Source organism: Ranitomeya variabilis, chromosome 1 (genome assembly GCF_051348905.1).
Source record: "Ranitomeya variabilis isolate aRanVar5 chromosome 1, aRanVar5.hap1, whole genome shotgun sequence".
In the NCBI taxonomy this organism is placed as follows: domain Eukaryota; kingdom Metazoa; phylum Chordata; class Amphibia; order Anura; family Dendrobatidae; genus Ranitomeya; species Ranitomeya variabilis.
Window position 1 is genome coordinate 616,789,186 of NC_135232.1, and position 25,018 is coordinate 616,814,203.

At 41.9% G+C, this 25,018-nt stretch overlaps 1 protein-coding gene across 1 annotated transcript in view; it reads left to right on the forward strand.

Annotated features, from left to right (window-relative positions):
* The first annotated feature begins 334 nt into the window (after positions 1 to 334).
* BAHD1 (bromo adjacent homology domain containing 1) overlaps positions 335 to 25,018 on the forward strand; it is a 170,877-nt gene continuing 146,193 nt past the window's right edge. The window contains exon 1 of the mRNA XM_077260702.1: positions 335 to 513. The gene's annotated coding sequence lies outside the window, so the exon portion shown is untranslated. The remainder of the gene's footprint in view (positions 514 to 25,018) is intronic.

Below are 25,018 nucleotides of genomic sequence, written 5' to 3' on the forward strand. Positions count from 1 at the left end.
GCACACAGTTTGCACGTTTGGCACTCTGTGCGGTTGTAATCCATATAGTCAAAAATCCATAGGGAACAAAGCTGATGGATGAAATGAGCCGATGTGGACTTTTCGCGTAACCTGTGCCCATTTCCTCTGTGAATATTTGCACCGATATGCCCTAGAAAACAGTTGCCATTCCTCATCGTTCTGCGTGCAATATAGGAAAAAGCCATCTTGTTGAGTATTTTTGGAATATTCGCACTTCTCCGCTTCGTTGTATGTAGTTGGCATTCCTTTTTACAGACTGAAGCTGTCATTCTTTTAGTATGTCCCCTCCCATCCCCTGTAGCCACCGTCTCTCACTCCTCCTTCCCACAGATGGCTGCTGCTGCTGCTCTTCTCCTCCTCCTCCTCCTCTTCTGCTCTTCGTGTGTTTTCTTTTAATGCAAATTAAGACTCGGGAAAATCCAGAATCCCTGGAAAGATGGCGCAAAAAGGGTGCCCCCTGGGATATGGCTCCTGCCTCAGCCTATGTGCCAGGTAAGAGCCTGGTGTTTTCTGCTGTCTGTGCCCCTCTCGCCCTTGCATGTTGATGGCAGCTATGTAATATGTGCACTGTAGTGCTCTGCTGGGCTTATAAAGTGCAGTTATCCTAATAGGCGCCTATAATTAGCCCTGATCCTGTTGGGTGGCTCCCAGTCACTCTGCATAACAAAAGTGCCTCCCACATGATGGATGTGCCCTCCCTGGGTGCTGCACACCTGTTTGACGTGATATGTGGGTGTCTTCTGTATCATACTATGACTGGTTGCTTGCAGGCTGTCGCCCGTCACTACCCATGAGATGGCATGCAGGAAGGTTTGCCTGGTACTTGGGCTCTGGTTGCTTGGCAGGATGCATTCCAGTCTAAGTGCAATATAATGGCTCAGTACGGACACAGAGAACAGGGACTTACAGCTATAAGTGAGGCATATGTGATAGCTGTGCCAGGTATGGTGCCCGTGACGGTATCATCGTGATTGTGCTAGTTATAGTGTCTCTGACGGTGGCATCATGGTAGTGGTGCCAGTTCTGGTGCTCGTCAAGGTGGTATCATGGTAGTGGTGTTAGTTATGGTGTCTGTGCGGGTGGTATCACAGTAGTTCTGTTATGGTGCTCATCATGATGATATCATGGTAGTGGTGCCAGTTATGGTTCTCATCATGGTGGTTTCATGGTAGTGGTGATAGTTATGGTGCCTCGAAGGATGTTATAATGGTAGTGGTGCCAGTTATGGTGCTCCTTATGGTGGTATCACGGTAGTAGTGCCAGTTATGGTGCTCATCATGGTGGTATCATGGTAGTGGTGCCAGTTATGGTGCTCTTCATTGTGATATGGTAGCGGTGCCAGTTATGGTGCTCGTCATGGTGAAATCATGGTAGTGGTGCCAGTTATGGTGTTCGTCATGGTGATATCATAGTAGTGGTGCCAGTTATGGTGCCTCTAAGGATGGTATAATGGTAGTGGTGCCAGTTATTGTGCCTCTGAGGGAGGTTTCATGGTAATGGTGCCAGTTATGGTGCTAGTCATAGTGATATCATGGTTGTGGTGCCAGTTATGATGCTCGTCATGGTGGTATCATGGCAGTCGTGCTAGTTATGGTGCTAGTCATAGTGGTATCATGATAATGATGCCAGCTATGGTTCTCGTCATGGTAATGGAGCCAGTTGTGTCTGTGAGGATGGTATCATGTTAGTGGTGCCAGTTATGTGATGATCATGGTGGTATCATGGTAGTGGTGCCAGTTATGGTGCTCGTTATGGTGATATCATAGTAGTGGTGCCAGTTATGGTGCCTCTAAGGATGGTATAATGGTAGTGGTGCCTCTTATGGTGCTCCTCATGGTGGTATCATGGTGGTGCTGCTAGTTATGGTGCTCATCATGGTGGTGCTGCTAGTTATGGTGCTCATCATGGTGGTATCATGGTAGTGGTGCCGTTATGGTGCTTGCCATGGTGGTATCACAGTAGTTCTGCCAGTTGTGGTGCTCGTCATGGTGGTATTATGGTAGTGGTGCCAGTTATGGTGCTTGCCATGGTGGTATCACAGTAGTTCTGCCAGTTGTGGTGCTCGTCATGGTGGTATCATGGTGGTGCTGCCAGTTATGATGCTTGCCATGGTGGTATCACAGTAGTTCTGCCAGTTGCGGTGCTCGTCATGGTGGTATTATGGTAGTGGTGCCAGTTACGGCGCCTGTGAGGGTGGAATCAAGCTGTAGGTATTGGAGTAGCAGATGGAGCAGATCTCTGACTATGGGGCCTCTCCGGCCTGAGGTTACGGTAAGCAGTTCTGCGTGACGTGCCCCTCAGCTCATGTTCTGGGCTACATGAAATTACCTCTTCTCAGATGCCCCCTCACGTCCTCGTGCCACACACATCTATTTGTCGTAGAGACGGCCCTTTGATTATCATTTATGAAAAGCTCGGCACGACACGCGAGGTCCATTCATACATTTGCGGTCTTCAGCTGAGGTGATGTCACCTGTCATTAAGTTATGGCAGGCTCCGCGCTGATGCCGTCCTCTCTACTTAGTCATCAAATTGTTCTGCGCTCCTTGATGTTTATCCTACATTTGTCAGAGCTTCGCTGTGGTGAGAGAAGATGCATCCACATCCCAAGGACCTGACAAGCAGCGCCGTACAGCTTCGGTGGACGTCTTTTAACCCCTTGTTGGCTGGGTGCCATTTTGCTAAAGCTATTTTCGAATGATGCTCTCAGAGGGTTAAAGGACAAATTCAGCTCTGCTACTCAAGTTTGTGGGAAAACATTACTAGAATTCAGATTTTTCTGTGTTTTCAAAATGCAGGACTGTACCTAGGGAATAGGCAGGGGTCGTCAACAGCCGGGGCTGTCAGGGTATGCTGGGAGTTGTAGTTTTACAACAGCTGCAGTTACCTGTCAGGAGGAATTCCCTCTGCGGTAATGTCCGCTGTACATAATAAATAGGGGACTGATAGAGTAATTAACCTTTCTACTCAGAAGACAAGAGAGACCACGGTGATGTGCAATGTATACACGACGCACGCCGACAGCACAAGCTTTACCGCTGCTGTTAATTACTATTAAAGGGGATAACTATTTCTGTATCTGATAATAGAGTCCTGTTTCTATGTATTATGCACCCGATAATATCAAAGGGGCTCCCTGCACTCATAAATGTAGCTCAGTAAACAAGGCACAAGACATGCTGTACCTTTCTTAAATAGGTTGTCTATCTTTGGGATCATTTTCTTTAATTAAATGCATGTATTTGGGTCAAAAATCATTTTTGCAATTGGGTTTTATTAAAAATTTTGCACCGTTTGGCTTTCACAGGCTCTTTATTTTTCTGCACATTCAACTTTGATGTGGTCTGTGGTTGTTAATGAGCCTTAGAGGAGCTCAGAAAAAGACATAAAAAAGTCAAACGCTTTGGTCAGAACAAGCTCACTGACAGATTCTCAGTTAACTCATTCTACGGCCAGTAAGAGACAGTGCAACACAGAAGTAACGAAGAAGGAAAACAGTGCAACAGATTTAATGAAATCCAGTAGAACAACTGATTACTAGCCTAATCTGCATTTAAGTAAAAGAAGAAAACAGTCCTCAAGGGTTCTGGGGATTTTTTTATTCTTAAATGCATGTATTTTGTGCTAAAAATCATTTTTTGCAAATGGGTTTTATTAAAAATGTTGCACCGTTTAGTTTTTTTCAGGCTCTTTATTTTTCTGCACATTCGACTTTGATGTGGTCATAAATCAGCAGACAGGAGCTCAGAAAAAGACAGATAAAAAGAATTACAAACTATCCCATCAGAACAAGCTCACTGATGGATTCTCAGGTAACTCATTCTGTAGCCAGCAATATACAGTGTAACACAGAAGCTAAAGAAGGAAAACATATTTAATGAAACAGAATAGTAAAAATGATTTTTATCACAATAACATGCATTTAAGTAAAATTTAAAAAAAGCCAAGGTGCACAACCCTGTTTCTCTGGAGACTTTTTTTTTTACTTTAATGCATGTTATTGTGGCTAAAAATCATTTATGTAATTGGGTTTTATGAACAAATTTGCACCGTTTGGCCTTTACAGTCTATTTCTTTTCCTGCACATTCAACTTTGATGTGGTCATAAATCAGCTGAGAGTCAGATAAAAGAGTTAGGAACTCTCCTGTTGTGCCATCAGAAGGAGCTCACTGACATATGATCAGTGAACTCATTCTGAGGACAGTAATAGACAGTGCAATGTTAAAAAGGGAATAAAGTGCAAAATTTGTAATGAAGCCCAACTGCAAGAAAAAAAAAATTAACTCCTAAATACAAGCAATTAAATAAAATATTTCTCCACCTTTGAGGATTTTTTTCCCTTAAATGCATGTATTTTGTGCTAAAAATCATTTTTGTAATTGGGCTGTATTAAAAAAGTCACCTTTTGGCCTTTACAGTATCTTTCTTCTACACATTCAACTTTTATGTGGTCAGAAATCAGGTGAGAGACAGATAAAAGAGGTACAAACTCACCCATAAGACAGTCCAAACAGTTCTATGATGGACTTTCATTGCTCACTGACTGATTCTCAGTTAAATCATTCTGCAGCTAACAATAGACAGTGCAACACAGAGGATATAGTGAAAATGAAATCCTGCAGCACTTTTATGAAACTCTGCAGCACGTTTATAAAATTCTGCAGCACTTTTATCAAAATTCCACAGCACTTTTATGAAATTCTGCAGCACCTTTATGAAATTCTGCAGCACCTTTATGAAATTCTGCAGCACTTTTATGAAATCCTGCAGGACCTTTATGAAATTCTGCAGCACTTTTATGAAATTCTGCAGCACCTTTATGAAATCCTGCAGCACTTTTATGAAATCTTGCAGCACCTTTATGAAATTCTGCAGCACTTTTATGAAATCCTGCAGCACCTTTATGAAATTCTGCATCACCATTACGAGATCCTGCAGCACTTTTATTAAATTCTGCAGCACCTTTATGAAATCCTGCAGCACTTTTATGAAATTCTTCAGCACTTCCAGTTGTGTATTCTTCACTTAATGCAAAAACACCAAAAACCAGATTGAAAATGCATGCAAAAAAGACAAGTACAAACATAAATGTAGACATTTTTTACTTTTTACTGTGTAGAAACTTTGCAAGTTTGGATGTGTTACTGGCTGATTTTGAGAGTTGCAGGACAGCTAGTCTGATAGTTGTCCGACTCCCCCATTGCCTTCTATTGATATGTTGTGTGCGTCTGAATGCTTTTTGATTGTGGACTGTAGGAAAGTGAGACCACTGGAGATCTATGTGTTCTGGGGCTTAGTCTATGCTGCATATTGTTCTGCTCTTATTTATGGTGAATGGCTTCTGCTGCCATACAGTAAGGAACACACATATAGACAGTATGTAAAAATAAGGGGAATTTAGACAGGCGTCCGTACAAAAAAAACCTGGGGAGTTTTTACTAAGATGGAGGAGCTTGTGCAGGGTATTGTTCTTGTAATTAGCATTTTTCCAGTAAATGTGGCTGTGTTCACCTTCCTGTTCTGAAACAGACACTTATTCGCCTGTCATCAGGAGCGCACCGTTCCCCTGCCTTCCCGCTTCCTGCTTCCCAGGTGACGGTGCACTCCTGATGACAGGCATGGTGTGAAGGGGCGATCCAGCCAGCTTCAAAGCAGCACTTGCAAACTCTATAGCAAAGACCTTGTCAGCGCTGCTCTCTTTGCCTAGGAGAACGACCACCGCTGATTGACAGCAGAGGTGGCCAGAAACCTAGGCAATGTGCACTAAACCAGAAAATGAACACTTTTACCCTTGATGCCTAAATAAATGGTTGCCTTTCCATAGCGCAGAGGATAGTTCTAAGATCAGGAATCCATAGATATAGGGGTTTCATCTTCTCCCCGGGCAGCAAGTCTGCAGCCAAGAGCAGTAGGGTGGCGCAGGTGGCCGATCCGTCCTTATTCTGCCCTCGGCTATATTTGGCAGATTTTGGCACGTGCAAGATCATCCACTCCATTACCAAGAAGCAGGGAGAAACAGGGGCGGAACGGTCCCCAGTTCACGTTATCAGTTGGGGTCCCATAGGTGGGCTTCATATCATACCTATCTAACAATTATTATGAATACCCCATTATGACACCTTAACAGGCTGGAACTTTTGGAAATGGAGCCCGATGCAGAAACATTTAGGTGGTAAAATGTATTTGCTTTTGTCTTTTTGAATTCGATGGTTTACTGCGAAAGACGCTGGTGTGCACCTAGAAATAGTGCGCCCTCTGCCTCCCTTCTGTGACTCACTGATCCGTGCCACCAGGCCACGTAGACCACTATGCAGCTGCTCCGCTATAGGCGAGGGCCTGCTCAGAACAACTGTTATGTATCTAGGTATTGCTCCATTAATGACTGTGTTTCAGGCTGTCGGAAGCGATGAGTGTAGCAGGGGGAGCGCAGATAGCAGATCATGTATCCAGTGATTACGGCACCGGGGAATCACGGTGGGGCGGTATTCTCTCGCACAGTGCAACGCTAAGGACCCCTTTGATGTAATAATACACAAAGCCGTCTCCCCCTCTTCCCTCCCAGACATGAGATCATTGAAAGTGTAAAATGTGCGGTTGTAACGGCTTGTTCTCAGCTCGGTGCGTACGCTGGAAGTATACCGTCTGGTTACATCGCTCAGGTGCTCGGAAAAACGCTGCGGCATGAGACGGGAGGCTTACTGGATCAATACATTCTTCACGTAACACGTCCTCTTTCCACCTTTTACATGGAAATCTGTGGGGCAAATGGCAGCGTGCCTACATCTAAATAAAGGCAGATAGATCGGTAAAGAAGGCCAGCAGGATGGCAAAACTTTGCTGACAATGTTAGAATAATGCCTAAATAACAATTCCCTAATTTGTATATTAGCTCCAGCCTGGGGAAATGTAAGAATACACAAGATATCTGGGGAAGGGGGTGATGGTTGAGCTCCCATGTTCCATGCAATTTGACGAATGACCTACATGGAAAAGTGAAGTTTTAAAGAGGATCTGTCATCAGGCAAACGTGGACAGTTTTTGTTCCTATTTTATTCCCGCTGCTCCCCTGAGAATTCCACTTTTTTTTCTTTAATGTCAGCCATACGGTTCCAGAGATATGGACTGTTTTATTTAGTGCTAAGGGGCGTGGCTTTCGGGATCCTCTGGGGCGTGTCTTTAGAGGCTGCTTTGCATTATTGACCTATAAGCATAAAAAAGGCCCATATCTTTGGAACCGTATGACAAATACAAGAAAAATGAAAAAGAGAATACTCAGGGTAGCAGTGGGAATAAATGAGAGCAAAAACTGGATACTTTAGACCTCTTTAACAGCAGAGAATAGCTCCCCCCATGAGGATCAGTGTTTTTTACTCACCGCACCTTTTTCATGATTCTTAAGCCGTTACAGTTCTTCTGAAAAGGGAGTCCTCTCTGGATCTCTCTACTGTACAGTAAGGGGTTTAGATCCTTCTAACCACAGTTCACATGGGATGGCCTCTGTGGTTCGTACATCTTTGAAGTGTAATAATTTTCCATCAACCAGTATTAAAGACTTATAATGTCGCTACCCCAGAGTACTGAGAATACTGGCCTGTTTTATGCCAAACTTTATGACTTTTTAATTTTTGATATCGCTCATCACTTTTTTAAATTTGGCTTGGCTTAATGAGAGCCGCGTGGCTTCCCACAGGCCAACAGATTTATTATAATTGATGCCAGAAAGTAAATTATAGAGCGAATCTACGACAGCCCCGTTGCCTCTTAATAAATTTGTCACATTTTATGAATGTGATTTGATCTCTTCTTTCCAGGACCAGCAATATTCTTCCCTCGTAAAATTCAGGAGGCAGTCTCCGCAGGACGAGGAGTGTCGAATCGCTGGCATGGGAAAAATATTGGTTTGGAAGAATTAGTACAGTAAATTGATAACTAATAACATGTGGCCGAGGCCGCCATCAGGGCAGCACAGCTAGTACTGTAGAAGGGAATTTTGCTATGTAATCTGAGAATAACATAATATAGAGAATGAGACCCTGATTCCAGCGATGTGTCACTTATTAGGCTGTGTGTTATAGTTTCAATACAATCAGTGTTTTATCTGCAGGAGATTGTCACTGCAGGACTAGGTGTTTTGTGCCTTCTCATTTTCGGTCAACAAACATTATACAGATAAAACTGCCAATCAGTGGTGTGGGCAGGGCTCTGCACAGCTCAGCGTTTGAGCTCTGCTAGATCTGCAGCAGAGACAATTAACTCCATCACAACTGCTGCACCCAGTAAACTAAGTGACACATCACTGGAATCAGAGTTTCTGCCCTTACATCAGATCTCACTTGCAGGCAAGTCAGGTTGATCTGTGTAGCCTCGCCCCCAACACACGCTGCCAATCAGAAGTGTGGGTAGGGTTATACACAGCTCAGCATTTGAGCTCTGCTACATCTACAGCAGAGAAAACAAGGATTCTATGAAAACTTCAGCAAGCATTACAGTATGTGATACATTGCTGAAATCAGGGTCTCTGCCCCTACATCATAATGTTCTCATATTATATAAGCAAAACCTGTCGACAGATTCCCCTTAAGTGTGCTTTATAAATGGGAGTATATGCTGATATCACCTCAGAAAAGTTGACAAGTGTGGATGAAACTGTCCCTAATGTTTTCATTAATTGGGAAGAGAGGAACATTCAGATAGAAATCTGCAGATGTCAGCAAATTCATAAACCCCAAATGTTATCAATGAACATACTGGAAGTGTATTCGATGCTTCATCAGATTGAAATAATGAGTCTTCTGTCCCTTTAAATACAACTACAACTGTGATCTCCAACACCACCAGTTATCAGGGCATGCTGAGAGTTGTAGTTGGCTATCCCCAGATTAGAGGCCACTGATCTGAAAGTGTGCTATTCCCACAGGTTTCTTTAGTTTAGGAATGTTGGTCAGAAAATATTGATTATCTAGGGTCAACCTTTAAGGACCTGTCAAAATGACATCCAAGTGTAAAACAACCCTAAATACCAACAGAACATGGCTGACGACTGAGAAAACTTGTCTCTGGCTCTCCCTAAGTAGAACATTCCTGGTATATAACATATACCATGCTCTTATTAATGCCCACTGAAATACTACCTCATGCGGGGTTACCACGAAATGCTCCCGTATAAAGGTGGGCTTCCTGTCTTTGTCAGTACAGATGGCTGCACATACTGTAGGTGTCATTATTTAATAAAATAAGGAATTAGGTCTCAGTGTGTTGGATTGTGTTTAACCCCTTACCCCCAAGGGTGGTTTGCACGTTAATGACCGGGCCAATTTTTACAATTCTGACCACTGTCCCTTTATGAGATAACTCTGGAACGCTTGCATGGATCCCAGTGATTCTGACATTGTTTTCTCATGAGATATTGTACTTCGTGATAGTGGTAACATTTCCTTGATATTACCTGCGTTTATTTGTGAAAAAATTGGAAATTTGGCGAACATTTTGAAAATTTCGCAATTTTCCAACTTTGAATATTCATGCTCAAATCACAGAGATATGTCACACAAAATACTTAATAAGTAACATTTCGCACCTGTCTACTTTACATCAGCACAATTTTGGAAACATAACTTTTTTTTTTTTAGGAAGTTATAAGGGTTAAAATTTGACCAATGATTTCTCATTTTTACACCATTATTTCTTAGGGACCACCTCACATTTGAAGTCATTTTGAGAGGTCTATATGATAGAAAATGCCTAAAACTGACACCATTTTAAAAACTGCACCCCTCAAAGTGCTCAAAATCACATTCAAGAAGATTATTAACCCTTCAGGTGCTTCACAGGAATTTTTGGAATGTTTAAAAAAAATGAACATTTAACTTTTTTTCACAAAACATTTAGTTCAGCTCCAATTTGTTTTATTTTACCAAGGGTAACAGGAGAAATTGGACCCCAAAAGTTGTTTTGCAATTTGTCCTGAGTACACCATATGTGGGGGCAAACCACTGTTTGGGCGCATGGTAGAGCTCAGAAGGGATGGAGCGCCGTTTGACTTTTCAATGCAAAATTGGCTGGAATTGAGATGGGACGCCATGTCGCGTTTGGAGAGCCCCTGATGTGCCTAAACAGTGGAAACCCCCAATTCTAACTCCAACCCTAACCCCAACACACCCCTAGCCCTAATCCCAACCCTAACCATTACCCTAACCACACCCATAACACAAACACGCCCCTAATCCCAACCCTAACCACACCCCCTAACCCCAACACAGCCTAACCCTGACACACCCCAACCCTAATCCGAACCCTAATACCAACCGTAAACGTAATCCAAACCCTAACCCCATCTCTAGCCCAAACCCTAACTCTAGCCCCAATCCTAACCCTAACTTTAGCCCCAATCCTAACCCTAACTTTAGCCCCAACCCCAACTCTAATTTTAGCCCCAATCCTAACCCTAACCTTAGCCCTAACCCTAACTCTAATGGGAAAATGGAAATAAATACTTTTTTTATTTTATTCCCTAACTGAGGGGGTGATAAAGGGGGATTTATAGTGGGTTTTTATAGCGGGTTTTTGTTTGGCAGTTGTCACACACTAAAAGATGCTTTTTATTGCAAAAAAATCTTTTTTGCGTTACCACATTTTGAGAGCTATAATTTTTCCATAATTTGGCCCACAGAGTTTTGACTGTTTTTTTTTTTTTTTACGGTGTTCAATGAAGGGGTTAACTAGTGGGACAGTTTTATAGGTCGGGTCGTTACGGCGATACTAAATCTGTGTACTTTTATTGTTTTTTTTTATTTACATAAAAAATGTATTTATTAGAACAATATTAATTTTTTCTTTATTTGGGAATTTTTTTAAAATATTTTTACACAGTATAATATATTTTTTTACTTTTTTACATTGTCCCAGGGTGGGACATCACTGTATAGAGTCAGATCGCTGATCTGACACTTTGCACAACACTGTGTGAGATCAGCGTTCTGACAGGCATTGAAAGATGCTTCTCAGGTCCTGCTCTCAGCAGGCACTGACAAGCCACCTCCCTGCAGGACCTGGAAGGACCCCGCGGCCATCTTGGATCCAGGGGCCTGCAGGGAGGAGACCCTCAGAACAATGCAATCACATTGCGTTGTTCTGAGGGTCTCAGGGAAGCACGCAGTGAGCCCCCTCCCTGCGCGATGCTTCTCTATGCCACCAGAATGCTGCGATCTTGTTTGATCGCAGTGTTACGGGGGTTAAAGTGCCGGGAGCGGTCCGTGACCACTCCTGGCACATAGTGCTGGGTTTCAGCTGTGATAATCAGCTGACACTCTAGCTTTTCTCCCCTCGTGAGCGTGGCTGATCGCGTATGTCGTACTATCCCGTCGATGGTCATATGGGCCCATACCACCTCGAAGGGATAGTACGTCAGATGTCAGAAAGGGGTTGAAGAGTACATGTCACCTGCTCAAAAATTTAGTCAAATACATATTAGAAATCCCTGAGCTCCCCTGATTCTGCCGCTCTTTTCCGTTTTGTGCTGCGTCGCTCCATTGCAGAGATATTTACATTTGTTTCTTCTGAAACACAGTATGTGAAATCTCTACTTGTAGTGCAACTTAAGAGTCTTCTCTGGGGGCGTGTGCTTTCACTCCCCCTCCCATATGCTGCCAATCACAACTTAGCAGCTCACAAGACTCTCAACCTGCCAATTCATCTGTTAAGTTGTGATTGGTAGCGTCTGGGAGGGAGGAGCGAAAGTACAAGCCCCAAGAGAAGATTTTGAAACAGCTCCCAGTTGCACTTTAAACAGAGATTTCACATATTGCACTCCAGAAGAAGTAAATTTGAATATCTCTGCAATGGAACAACACAGCGCAAAACAGAAAAAAGCGGCAGAATTAGGGAAGCTCTGAGATTTTTTAAAGGTATTTAACTCAATTTTTTGGGCACGCGACTGTCCCACTTTAAGAAAAGATTTACAGTTTTTGTTATGTGTTCATTCCCATTACAGTGTTATTACCATCTGCTTTACATAGCACACACCAGCTGGCAGCATTATTGTATATGGTTATCTGCTGGGAATTCATCATATATACATTTGTCATGTGTTCAGATATGCTCAAGTGTCTATTTCAGTTTGCAGCTCCAATGTGCCTGGAGGCTGCTTGTACATAGAATAGATAATGAGGAGGTGTTATAAAAAGAGAGCGCATCTTATAAATGTGTAGACAGGGGCCGGTAGGTAGCCTTAATTCAGTAATAGCATTCTGATTTCTTTTTTTAACTTCGGAGAAACTTCCAGAGTTGCGTCTTTGGCGTGTTCTATAACTAAAACTAGGCAATTTTTATGTCAGGATAAATTACCAATTTGTAAGATTATAACATTTTTATTTACATGTAATGAGCGACCGTAATGTTTACAGAGGATTTTTTATTTTCTTTCGAAGATTTAATTTCAGTGGCGGCTTATAGTATTTCTCCACTGTTGGCAATCTCTATTCATATGGCTTACTAGAAGTAACACTTTGTCATCAAAAATGATCTAATTAAGAGGTATTTCAGTTTGGGGAAAAAAACTGTCCCCGGCTACAGTTTGTTTCTGTATTACTCAAACTCCCAGGGTCCCTCATGTTGATAGCGCTGCAACCAATCAGTGAGTTCAGCGGCTCTAAGACTATCTTGTGCTGTGTACTATAAATTCTACACTGATTGGCTGCAGCGCTATCGATGTGACATCAGTGCTGCAGACTGTCATAGAAAATATTAAGATTCTCTAAAGCCATTAGTGAGGGGGCATTCACTTCCCTCCTCTGTCTCTTTTGCAGTAGGGCAAGAGCTTGCAATCTAAGCTGCCTTGAAATAGAATTGCCCAGTTGACATAAAGGAAATGACATATAATTGGGACATGTGTTTATGTTTACTCATAGATAGAGAAGTGGAAGAGTCAGTCTATTTTGTCCCCAAGAAATACATCCTCAGGAGAATGGAAACTTTTGTTACCTCCAAGGAAAATGTTATACATTTACACCAGACACGGGCATCGGTGAAAAGTTATATTGGGATGTGTATAGATCCGATAGTGATGGAGCATATATTTTGAGCTTCAGGAGTAATCTTGGAAGAATATGCATATTTTCTCATAACTGTGACACCTTCCTATAAGCCCCAAATCAATAGTGGCCAGATAACTGACACCAGCCATGTCATGTTTACTATCTATAGAAAGGTAAAATCCCAATAACTTCTGCGATCATCAGGAGTGAAGATATTGTTAATATTGGGAATTTCATAACATCCTGAAGGGCTGAGGACATCCCACAACTCGGCCTATGTGAAGTCATGAAGGAAGGGGGGGTGTAACTCAAGTGCTGATAAAAGGTCAAGGCAAATTATGATCTGGGTTCATGTAGAGAGATATCAGTGTATGCATGATTCCTGTCACTGGACGTTTTTTCAATCGAAGTGCTCTCCTTCACTAAGCTGAATCATCTCTAGGATCAGCCTAGTAAGTTCTTTGTTGATCCTGTTTATGTTATGTAATTGTATTTGCTGTATGTATTGTTTTGTCCCCTTTGTAAAATCTTTTGTAAATTTTTACAAACACTGCATATCATTCTGGATTAAATATAAAACGTAATAGTTCTGTTCCTTTTGTTCTGTAAACCACACCACGAAGCCATACACTACCAGAACAAAGTATCCAGTCAGCCTGTATATAAAAGCGACTGGTGGTCATGGCGGCATTTGCTTTTAGCACCTGCTGCAAACAGCTGATGGAAACCACAGCCATTTGGGCTCATACAGTGAGTCACAAAAGGGAGATCTGCACCTTCATGAGTCTATCACTAAGAATGAATGATTGATTTAAAGGGGTTGTCTATTGAGTGAAACATTTTTAACAAATGCTCAAATTGGTTTAAAAAAATAAATAAAAGAAGCAATGCTCACCTCCGCGGTGCTTTGCGGCTCCAGTTCCAATGCTGCCTGCTTCCACTGCTGATGCATACTTCCTGCTGCAGCGATGATGTCACGGTCTCACTGTGGTCTGAGTGATGATGGGGACCACTATGACCAATGATTAATTGCAGTGGTCACCAGGGAAGGCAGGCTGTGCCTCTCTATAAGGAAGTAAGCAGAGACTGGCGGAGTATTGGAGTGATGGCACAAGAGCTGTAGTGGATTTGTCAGGCTCTTTTGTTATCTTCTGCTATTTACTACCTTTGGAATAATGTTTGTAATTTCCAGAAAACCCTTTAAATTTGGTGCAAAAATGCTTTTGTTGTGGGTGAAAAAAATCCCTTTCGTTCCTCAATATTGCCCAAACTGCATGTGGTTGAAATTTCACCGAGGGTCGCATGGAAAATATTGTCTGCCCTTTGTACATGTGGTTTTGGTTAAGGACAATGATCCCTAGGGGTCATCCCATTCTTTTATCTGCCTCTGAAATCACCGTTTTAAACATTTTTGTATATTGTAGATGTAAAATCAAGCCACATCATTATATATCCATCCATCAATGTGGTAGCTACATTGCACTCCTAAGGGGGATTATCCGGCGTTATGTGCACAGGTGCCGGGAAAGGTCAAAGAGCTTCGGCGCATGCGCACTGTGGTACTTTACTCTGCCCTAGTCAGGACAGAGAAGTATTCCTGCGCAGGAGTGCGATGCCGGGGAGCCTGTGGAGATGATGCATTGACGCGTCATCCACATGAAGCACGAAGGGGGATGGCAATGGTAAGAATATGGGAGGCGTCGGACCAAGACCAGCCACACCTCTCAGACAGGATTGCCCTGCAGATGAGTATAATAAAAGGTATTTTTTCTCTTACAGGTTAGGTGGGGGTAGATATATAGCATTATAGACTGCTGTATATCAACACTGAAAGGTGGTGGCCGTATCTCATATAGGCCAAACCTGGTGACAGGTTCCCTTTAAGCAAGTTGAAGATTAAATGATCTCTAAGCGGCTTAAAGTTAAAGATGACACATTTCCTTTGTATTTTAGGCACAAAAAAACAAACATTTTCATCTTATACATTTTAAAAATTACAAAAAAAATTGGGCAGATGCAAAAGTTTGGGCACCCTGCATGGTTAGTACTTAGTAGCACCCCCTTTTGAAAGTATCTCACAGCTTGTAAACATTTTTTATAGACAGCCAATTCTCGTTTGAGGGATTTGCATCCATTCTTCCTTGGAGAACTCCTCTACTTCTGTGAGATTCTAGGGTCATCTTGCATCCTCTGCTATTTTGAGGTCTAGCCACAGATTTTCAATGATGTGCACATCAGGGGACTGTGAGGGCCATTGTAAAACCTTCAGCTTGCGCCTTTTGAGGTCGTCTATTGTGGATTCTGACTTGTGTTTTAGATCATTACCCATTTGTAGAAGACATCCTCTTCTCAACTTCAGCTTTTTTACAGATAATGTTATGTTTGCATCAAGAATTTGTTGAAATTTCATTGAATCTATTCTTCCCTTTTCCCTTGAAATGTTCCCCTTTCCATTGGCTGCCACACCATCCCAAAGCATGATTGACCCAACCCCATACTTAATGACTGATAAGAAGTTCTTTTCCTGAAATTCTGTACCCTTTTTTCTCCACACATACCTATGATCATTATGGCCAAAGAGTTCTATTTTAACCTCATCAGTCCTCAGGACTTGTTTCCAAAATGCAGGTTGTTTAGATGTTCTTTTGAATTCTTCTGATGCTGAATTTTATGGTGAGGACGCAGGAGAGGTTTTCTTATGATGACTCTTCCACGAAGGCCATATTTGTGCAGGCGTCTCTGAAAAGTAGAACAATGTACCACAACTCCATAGTCTGCTAAATCTTTCTGAAGGTCTTTTGCAGTCAAGGGGGGTGGTGTTCTGATGTGCCTCTCTCACAATCCTACGAGCAGCTCTCACTGAAATTTTGCTTGGTCTTCCAGACCAGATCTTGACCTCCACTGTTTCTGGTAACTGCCATGTCTTAACTACATTTCAAACTGAGGAAATGGCAACTTGAAAACGCTTTATCTTATTATAGCCTCCTCCTGCTTTGTTGGCCTCTATCATTTTCATAGTGGTGGATAGCTGATTAGAAGAACCCATGGCTGCTGTTTTTTGGCACAAGGTTAGAGGAGGCTGGAAACTTTGCATCACCTGGTATTTCCTAACAATAAAAGAGAACAAGCCATAACCCTAACAGGCTAATTAAGGTCTGAAACCTTGATCAAAGTTCTCTGAGCACACAAATCTCCAAGGGTGCTCAAACTTTTGCATCAGCCTATATATATATATATATATATATATATATATATATATATATATATATATATATATATATATATATATATATATTTGCCTAAAATACAAAGGAAATGTGTCATCTTTAACTTTAGGCCTTTTAGAGATCATTTCATCTTCAACTTGCTTAACTGTTCACAATAACAGTATTTTTGACCATGGCTGCACAAATTTTTATTGGCCACTGTTTATATATATTTTCTGCAACCTTAGGTCTGGCGTTCGGGTGTTTGCTGCCCCTGCATTTCACAGACAGCAGAGCATTCCTATGTTCCTATGACGCGCACACAAATGCATTTTTAAGCTTCGCTTCTTCAGAGATGGAGGAAATTGCAAATGATGGCCACTAACTGGTAATAGTGATTTATCCAGTGACTCAGTGGTAATTACGGCTGGCCGCAGTTCATTCCCTTCTGCTTTATAGTCTTGTACTAATTATATATTAACTCCCTGTCCACCTTCCGAGGAGCGAGGAGCGCACCTCCAGCCTGAGGAGAAGAAGGGAGCATTCCCACGGCAGCGTTCACATTCACTCCTGCAGCCATTCTTTGTTTCCTTTGTGGCCCGTCCTTGTACTGTGATTCCATGTGTATCTGCGGTTTTATAGGACATGTCGTCATTTTCTTATTTAGGGTCTCAGGCTGCCGTCACACTAGCAGTATTTGGTCAGTATTTTACCTCAGTATTTGTAAGCCAAAACCAGGAGTGGAACAATTAGAGGAAAAGTATAATAGAAACATATGCACCACTTCTGTATTTATCACCCACTCCTGGTTTTGGCTTACAAATACTGAGGTAAAATACTGACCAAATACTGCTAGTGTGACGGCAGCCTTATAGCTTTACCATAAAACCTCCACAGATTGTGGCTACAAATGCACCATCGCTTACTGCCAGACAGTTCCTTGCCTGCATTTTCGGGGTTTTATATTGATGTCTTTATAGGTCCTATCACCACATGAAAAGTGGCTATTTTTTCTCTTAATTTATTCCCGCTGTTCCCGAGAGTATACCGTTTTTTTCTTTTTAAAATCTGCCCTATGGATCCAGAGATATGTGCTTTTTTAATTTAATGCTAAGTTCTATGGCTTTAGAAAGGGGCGTGGCTCACGGGGTAATAATCCAGAGCAGTTTGTGACATGTCAACAGCTCCATAGAATATAATGTGTACAACTTCTATCTGGGAAAAAAGGCTAGAGCATTTATGTGAAAAACAAAGCCCGAAAGGATAACCTTTGTTTGTGGAGCATCCCCTCAAATGATCATGTAAGAATGTTTTAAATGGAATCTGTTAGCAAGTTGTTATCATGTAATCTGACAGCACCATAATGCAGGGGCAGAGACCCTGATTCCAGCGATGTGTCACTTAATTTACTGGGTGCAGCAGTTGTGATCCAATGACAGTTTTCTCTGCTGTAAACCTAGCAGAGATCTGAATGCTGAGATGTGTATAACCCTGCCCACACCACTGATTGGCAGCTGTGTATAACCCTGCCCACACCACTGATTGGCAGCTGTGTATAACCCCGCCCACACCACTGATTGGCAGCTTTCTGTGTACACTGTATATTGACAGAAAGCTGCTAATCAGTTGTGGGGATATGGTTGGACAAGGAAGCACGAGACACCTAGTCCTGTAGTGATAATCTCCTGCTAATAAAACACTGATTGTATTGACATAGAAACACAGCCTAGTAAGTGACACATCCCTGGAATCAGTGTCTCAGCATATCGACAACCATCAGGGGCAGTCCCGGAGACACTGTCTCAGACACTTGTCTTTCACTGCTTCTTCTTCACTGTATTAAATTTCCAAATGTACATAAAATAATTCCAAGGTGGGGGACTGGGGTAAATTTGTGAGAAAAAAAAACTTTGTGGCTTTCTAAAAAGTCACAATCAGCCACAAACATCTGGAACACAAAGAAAAATATCAAATATCTAAAAAATCAAGAGAGTAAAAAAATAGACTTAAAAAAAAGACTTAGATTAATACAAGAATTTGGTACAAATCAAAAATAGGCTAAAAACACCAAACACTAGACAAAAAATGGGCAAATGCATTAATTATAAGAGGCCAAAAAAGCACAAAAAATGCATTTCGGAGAATTTGACACTAAAAATGTCAACGAATGTCAACGAGGATATTATTATAGAAAGGTGCCCAAGATTAGGGACATTAAATAAAGGACCAAGGACGGGGGACATTGTTACATGATTGGGATATTATACCAGGAAGGGGCCCAGGATGGGTGACATTGTTATATCGTGATGCCCAGGATGAGGCATTATTACGGGAAGGGCATAGGACAGGGGCTATGATGGGAGACATTATTACAGGAAGAAGCCAGAATCAGGGAGATTATTACAGGAGGGATCCAGGACGGGAGACATTATTGCATGGGGGGCAAACTGGGGAACTATAGCATTAGGTTTATATGAGCTGCCGAGTCGCACACCCTTGTGCATTCCTCTGTACCGTGAGATTACTGTATCTTGTGCAGAAATAAAAGGGTTATGCAGGTATGCATGTAATCTCGTCACCCGCAGCAGGTCCTCATAGAATGAGGATGTTATTGAGGTCTGTACTTTGACCTGTCATATTCCTTGCCACCTGGTAGGTTAGCTCAGTCTGGATTTACCAGGAAGTGGGGATAAAACGACCGGGGATACAATACCTGGAGAGCAGCATCCGCCATGATACACAATTAGGTGTGGGAATAAATCATGTCTTGGTTTCCATATTAATGCAGAACAATAAATATCCCCCCCGGCCGCATGTATCGCATGGCCGTGTGCAAGATATTTGATCTTTACATTACACGTTTGATTGTGACATCCGCCTAGCTTGCCATTCTCAAAAAAATATATACTGTATATATTCTTAAAAGCTAAATGCATTTTTATACATATATAAGATAATTTAAATATGATCTCAGAATGCAAAGTTATTATTAAATTAATACAAACAGTGTCTACTCATTTTTGGATTCCCAAGAAAAAGAGCACAGTCCTGGAAGGGTTAATCTCGCAGAACTGATATGCTCATAAATGCTAGTATGTGATAAAGTCACGGGTATATACTGTGTATATATATATATATATATATATATATATATATATATATATATATATATATATATATAAATTCCTGACGTCTTTTACTGTGTGTATCGGGCTGCTAATCTCCTGCAGACACCACTGATCTCTATGGCAGTCATGCACACAGCAGTATCGCAGCACACACTGATACAACCCCACTGGTGGGATTTCCACATGAGCAACTATTAATAATTCTTCTCTGTATTCCCTATATAGAGTAGGGGACAATAAAAATTATTATTATTTTTTTATTTCGGAAACTCGTCTCCATTGAAAAAAACAAACAAACCTCGCTTTACTCACCCTCCTCTGGTCCAGCGCAGAGTCTCTGTCACTGACTCCAGTGTCTGATACTGCCTGCAGCCCTGATGTCAATCAGGGAGTTCAGTAGCTCCTGAAATCACTTGGGGCAGAGCCACGGAGCTCACTGATTGGCTGCAGTGCTGTTGAGAATAACACACATTGAGAAGAGTGGTCTCAGTGCGGCAATTGGAGAAGGGGGTAAAGCACAGTTTTTTTACTTAGTTTACTGGGTGCAGGATAATCATATTTTCTCTGCTACCGATCTAGCAGAGCTCTGAATGCTGAGCTCTATATAACCCCGCCCACACTACAGATTGGCAGCTTCCTGTGTATAACCCCGCCCACACCACTGATTGGCAGATTCCTGTGTACACTGTGTATTTAAGAAAGCTGATAATCAACAACGGAGGCGTGGTTGGACCAGGAGGCACAAAACACTTAGTCCTGTACTGATAATCTCCTTCTGATAAAACACTGATTGTATTGAAACAGCAACACAGCCTAGTAAGTGACCTCATCCCTGGAATCTATATGATGCATCTCTCAGACTACATAGCAACATTCTGCTTCCCTATTGTCACTATTTCTTTTTCATAGACAGGTACGTTCAGATAGTATTTGTAAAAACAAGCACTTTTGCCATTTACTGTTTGCTAAAATGTTTAGGTGTTTTTGAAATATTAACACTATACTTTTCCTCTGTTATAAGCTCAATACCTTGGAGACTGACCACCGCTGCTGGTGGCTGAGTATGTGCACTGCTTGCAAATCTTTCTATTGCGCTTCTTAGTGCTGTTTTGAAGCTGGCTGGGATCAGTGGAATGCACTGTTAGCTCATAATTACGTCCAGTCACAGCGCAGTGCTTACAAGCTAGACAGCAGCAGCGGTCGGTCTCCTAGGCAACGAACTGTAAACAAAAGAAAAGTGTTAATAGCTCAAGAACGGCTGCAAATTTTAATAAGCAGTTAATTGCAAAAGTGGTCAGTTCTGCAAGCTCTATCCAACAATATCCATCTGTGAAGATGGGAGAATAACCCTTTAAGGACATTCATGACTATTGCAGTCCTGATTTCTAGTGAAATACTATTGTGTTTCTCTGAAAAATAAGATCTACCCCAAAAATAAGTCCATCCCGTGAAATTAAGCCCTAACCCATCTTTCCTAGCAAAAAATAATACAAGACCCTGTCTTATTTTTTGGGGGGGGACATGGTACATACAAGTTACATCTATTATAAAACACTTTCAACAAGATTTCATCACATTAAACCAGCAGGGAGTAAGCGTGAGCATGTTGTGCGGAAGCTCTCTCCGCAGACAGGCGCGATGGTCGTCCTATTTGTTTACAATGTCCCTGTAGGAATGTTGTCAGGAATGCGCCCTGTTTCAGTCTGAAGGCAGCATCTTCTACAGCAAACTCCATGTAATGGAGCCAGGGTCCGACTTGTCTGATTTCTCTTCTGATTAATTCACTTTCTCAAATACCAAACTACAACCCCCGCCATCCACTGATCTGTCATAGTGACACGGTGACACCAATGGAGTGCGCAGGATAGTGTGGTATTTACTCTTAGTCTCTGTGATCCTGTAACATTTGGTAACTTTACTACAGAAGACATTTATTGTGTGACGCACCGGCTCACATGTAGCAAGAGATTTACTGCCGACTCCACTCTTTGCATTGTGGTGAAAATTTCTCCATCTGTGAGAAATGGAAAGCATGTGGATGGCATCCGAGCACTGTCCGATTTTTTTCATGAACCCATAGACTTGCATTGGCGAGTTTGTTCCAACACTCGGATCATTATCCTACAAGCTTCCACGTTTAAGTGTGGACTATCATAGATAAGAACCTTCTGAAAGATTCCCATTAGTGCACAGCAGATTGTTGATTCCGCAGCTCATCAGGACTCTGAAATATTTAGTAATATAGCCAAGTACGTGTGTTTAACCCCTTTCTGACATTGGGCGTAAAAGTCCGCCGATGCTAGACTCCCCATTTGGTGTGGGCTGCGGCGCTGAGCCCGCACCTTTCCGAGCACATGGCAGCTGATCTATACAGTTAGGCCGGGGTCACACTAGCGTGTTTTACGGACGTATGAGCGCAGAAAATACGTCCAGAAAATACGCATTGCATATGGCCCAATGATTCTCCATGGGGCAGCTCCTATCAGCCGTATATTACGCATCCGTAATATACGATATGTTACGGGCGTAGAAAATCGCAGCATGCTGCGTTTGTCAGCGTATTGCGCAAAAAATCCACCAATGAAAGTCTATGGGGGCGAGAAAATTACGGATTACACACGGACCATGCGTGTGACTTGCGAGAAATACGCAGCGGTGTTCTATAGAAAAGCCGGTAATTCAGTGCGGTGTACAGTAAAATCACACTGACAGAATAGAATAGGTAGAATAAATGTGTACACATAGAATAGGTATATATATATATATATATATATATACATATATATATATATATATATCAGTGAGACACATATACTGTATATATATATTTATATTTAATTCAGCGCTAGATAGCAGAAAAGCCGGTAATTCAATTGCCGGCTTTTCCTATCTCCTTCACAAACCCGACAGGATATGAGACATGGTTTACATACAGTAAACCATCTCATATCCCTTCTTTTATTACATATTCCTCTTTACTAATGTAAGAAGTGTCTCTGTGTAAAATTTGGGGGCTCTAGCTATTAAATTAAAGGGTTAAATCCCAGAAAAAATTGTCGTGGGACCTCAGGGAGATCAAAACATCCAACACCGCGGAGACACCATCACGTGTTTCTCAACGCAGTGATCCAGAACACTGCCCCCATCCCTTATGGGAAATATGCAAATGCATGTAGAAAAGCCGCGGAGACACCATCACGTGTTTCTCAACGCAAGCAATGAATAGCCAGGTCTTTCACCGGGAAGGAACAACCAAGGGAAGGGCTTCATTGCTTGCGTTGAGAAACACGTGATGGTGTCTCCGTGGCTTTTCTACATGCATTTGCATATTTCCCATAAGGGATGGGGGCAGTGTTCTGGATCACTGCGTTGAGAAACACGTGATGGTGTCTCCGCGGTGTTGGATGTTTTGATCTCCCCGAGGTCATTCATCCTTATGTTTATGAACTCGTAATAACCTGGAGAATCATAATAACAGGTCAGTTTTAGCATTCGGTGAACATGGTAAAAAAAAGCAAAACAAAAACAAGTGTGGGATTGCACTTTTTGTTTGCAATTTCACCGCACTTGGATTTTTTTCCCATTTTCCAGTACACAACATGGTAAAACCAATGGTGTCATTCAAAAGTACAACTCATCCTGCAAAAAAAAAGCCCTCACATGGCCATATTGACGGAAAAATAAAAAAAAGTTATGGCTCTGGGAAGGAGGGGCGCGAAAAACGAAAATGTAAATACCTCTGGTCCTTAAGGGGTTAAAGGGATTGTCAGTGAAAACAAGTCACAGGTGACAATGTGTTGATCGATGGAGGCTGATCAGCAAAAAGGGGAAGTTTTTTTATCCCTGATACACAACCATGACTCCATTCATTCTTCATAGGGCTGCAGCACTGAAGGGCATGAATGGAGCGACAGTGGAGCGTACGCACTGCTGCTCTAATGGGGCGAAAAGTCCCCTGTTCTACCAATCGGTGTAAAGAGCTAAACTAATCACCAATTATACCCATGGCAGGAGACGGCGGATAAATCAATCAAAAAAGGAAAGTGGGAATAAAAAGAAGAAAATCCGCCAGTGTTGGTAAATATGGGGCAATGTATCCGCATGGTGTACTGGGTCACTGATCCCTGACACTATCTACTTTTCATATCATCTTTCTTTCATGGCTTTTTCCCCTACTGGTTTTAATAGAGGAAGAAGCATGAAGGCGACACGTGATGTGGCTGCAGTGACACTTTCCGATGAAGCAGTTCTACCAATATTTCCTAGGGTTAAATAAACAGGGGTAAATCCACCTGCAGATAACATGTAGGATTTCTGTAGCAATGCTGCAACTTCTTTCTAGTAAATATTTATCCTTCTGGCAAAATTCCCATTTGTTCCTTTTTTTTTTCTGTTACACATACACAAGCAACTATTTAAAGGGATCCCCCCAACGGGGGTTATTTTTTTCAAAATACATGTAGTCACCAGAAAAAAAAATATTTGACATATTTTTAGAACACCGTGTTGTGCAGATCCTCTGTGAAATATATAAAACCATTGACAGATGAGTGTTACCAAGCCCACTGTAAAGGGATGTATTGCTGACGCTGTACGGTCAGTGTCAGACTTTGTAGGCAAACACTCTCAAGACGTAGGACTCGTTATTAATTCATTCATACATTTCCAGAAGGTATAACAGAGGGACGGCACAGCACAGAATTCTAAGAAAACAAGTTCCGATTTGTTTTATGCATTTACTAAAACAAATATGTCAGGTTACCACATCCAGACTGAGTCACGGTCACTAGTGGGGGGTTGTCAGTACTTTTATGCGGTGCCCTATGACAGTCATCAATATAAGAGCGGAGGGGCTTAGATCCATATGAGAACATTAAACCTGCATATAAATCACTTTTCAGCCTTGAATATGACAGATAAGATAGCTACAAGAGAGCGGTAATAGGACGGGTGGTATGCAGTACCCAGGAAAATGGTCTTTCAGCAGGTTTTTGCTATGTAATCTGAGAGCAGCACAAGGTAGGGACAGAGACACTGATTCCAGTGATGTCAGTTTTGATAGAATCCCAGTTTCTCTGCTGTAAATGTAGCAGATCTCTTAATGCTGAGCAGTGTATAACCTACTACACAGATTGGTAGCTTCCTGTGTATACTGTAAACAAGCTGCCAATCAGTGATGGGGCGGGGTTACACAGTATACCATGACTGCTGTGCATGTGACACCTAGTCCTGTAGTGGTAATCTCCTGCTGATAAAACACTGATTGTATGGAAACTACAGCCTAATATGTGACACATCCCTAGAATCAGGGTCTCTGCCTTGCATTATGCTGCTCTCAGATTAAATAACAAAAAACTGTTGACAGATTCTCTTTAACTCATATACTTTTATCAGCGGAGTACAGGCTGTCATAAAGTATAGTTCCCTGGCCGTCATCTGGACCTCAAGATTATCATTCCGAGCTCTGGAGTTGGCTTATTTTATGCTGACACCAGTACAGAACTGGGCCATTAACCCCATTTTCTGACCAGTCACATTTTAAAAGGCTTTTTTCTTATATATGTTGTTTAAAGAGCTATATACTTTTTTTTCTCATTCAGACATTCAATGTTTGCATCTTTTTTTCATCAT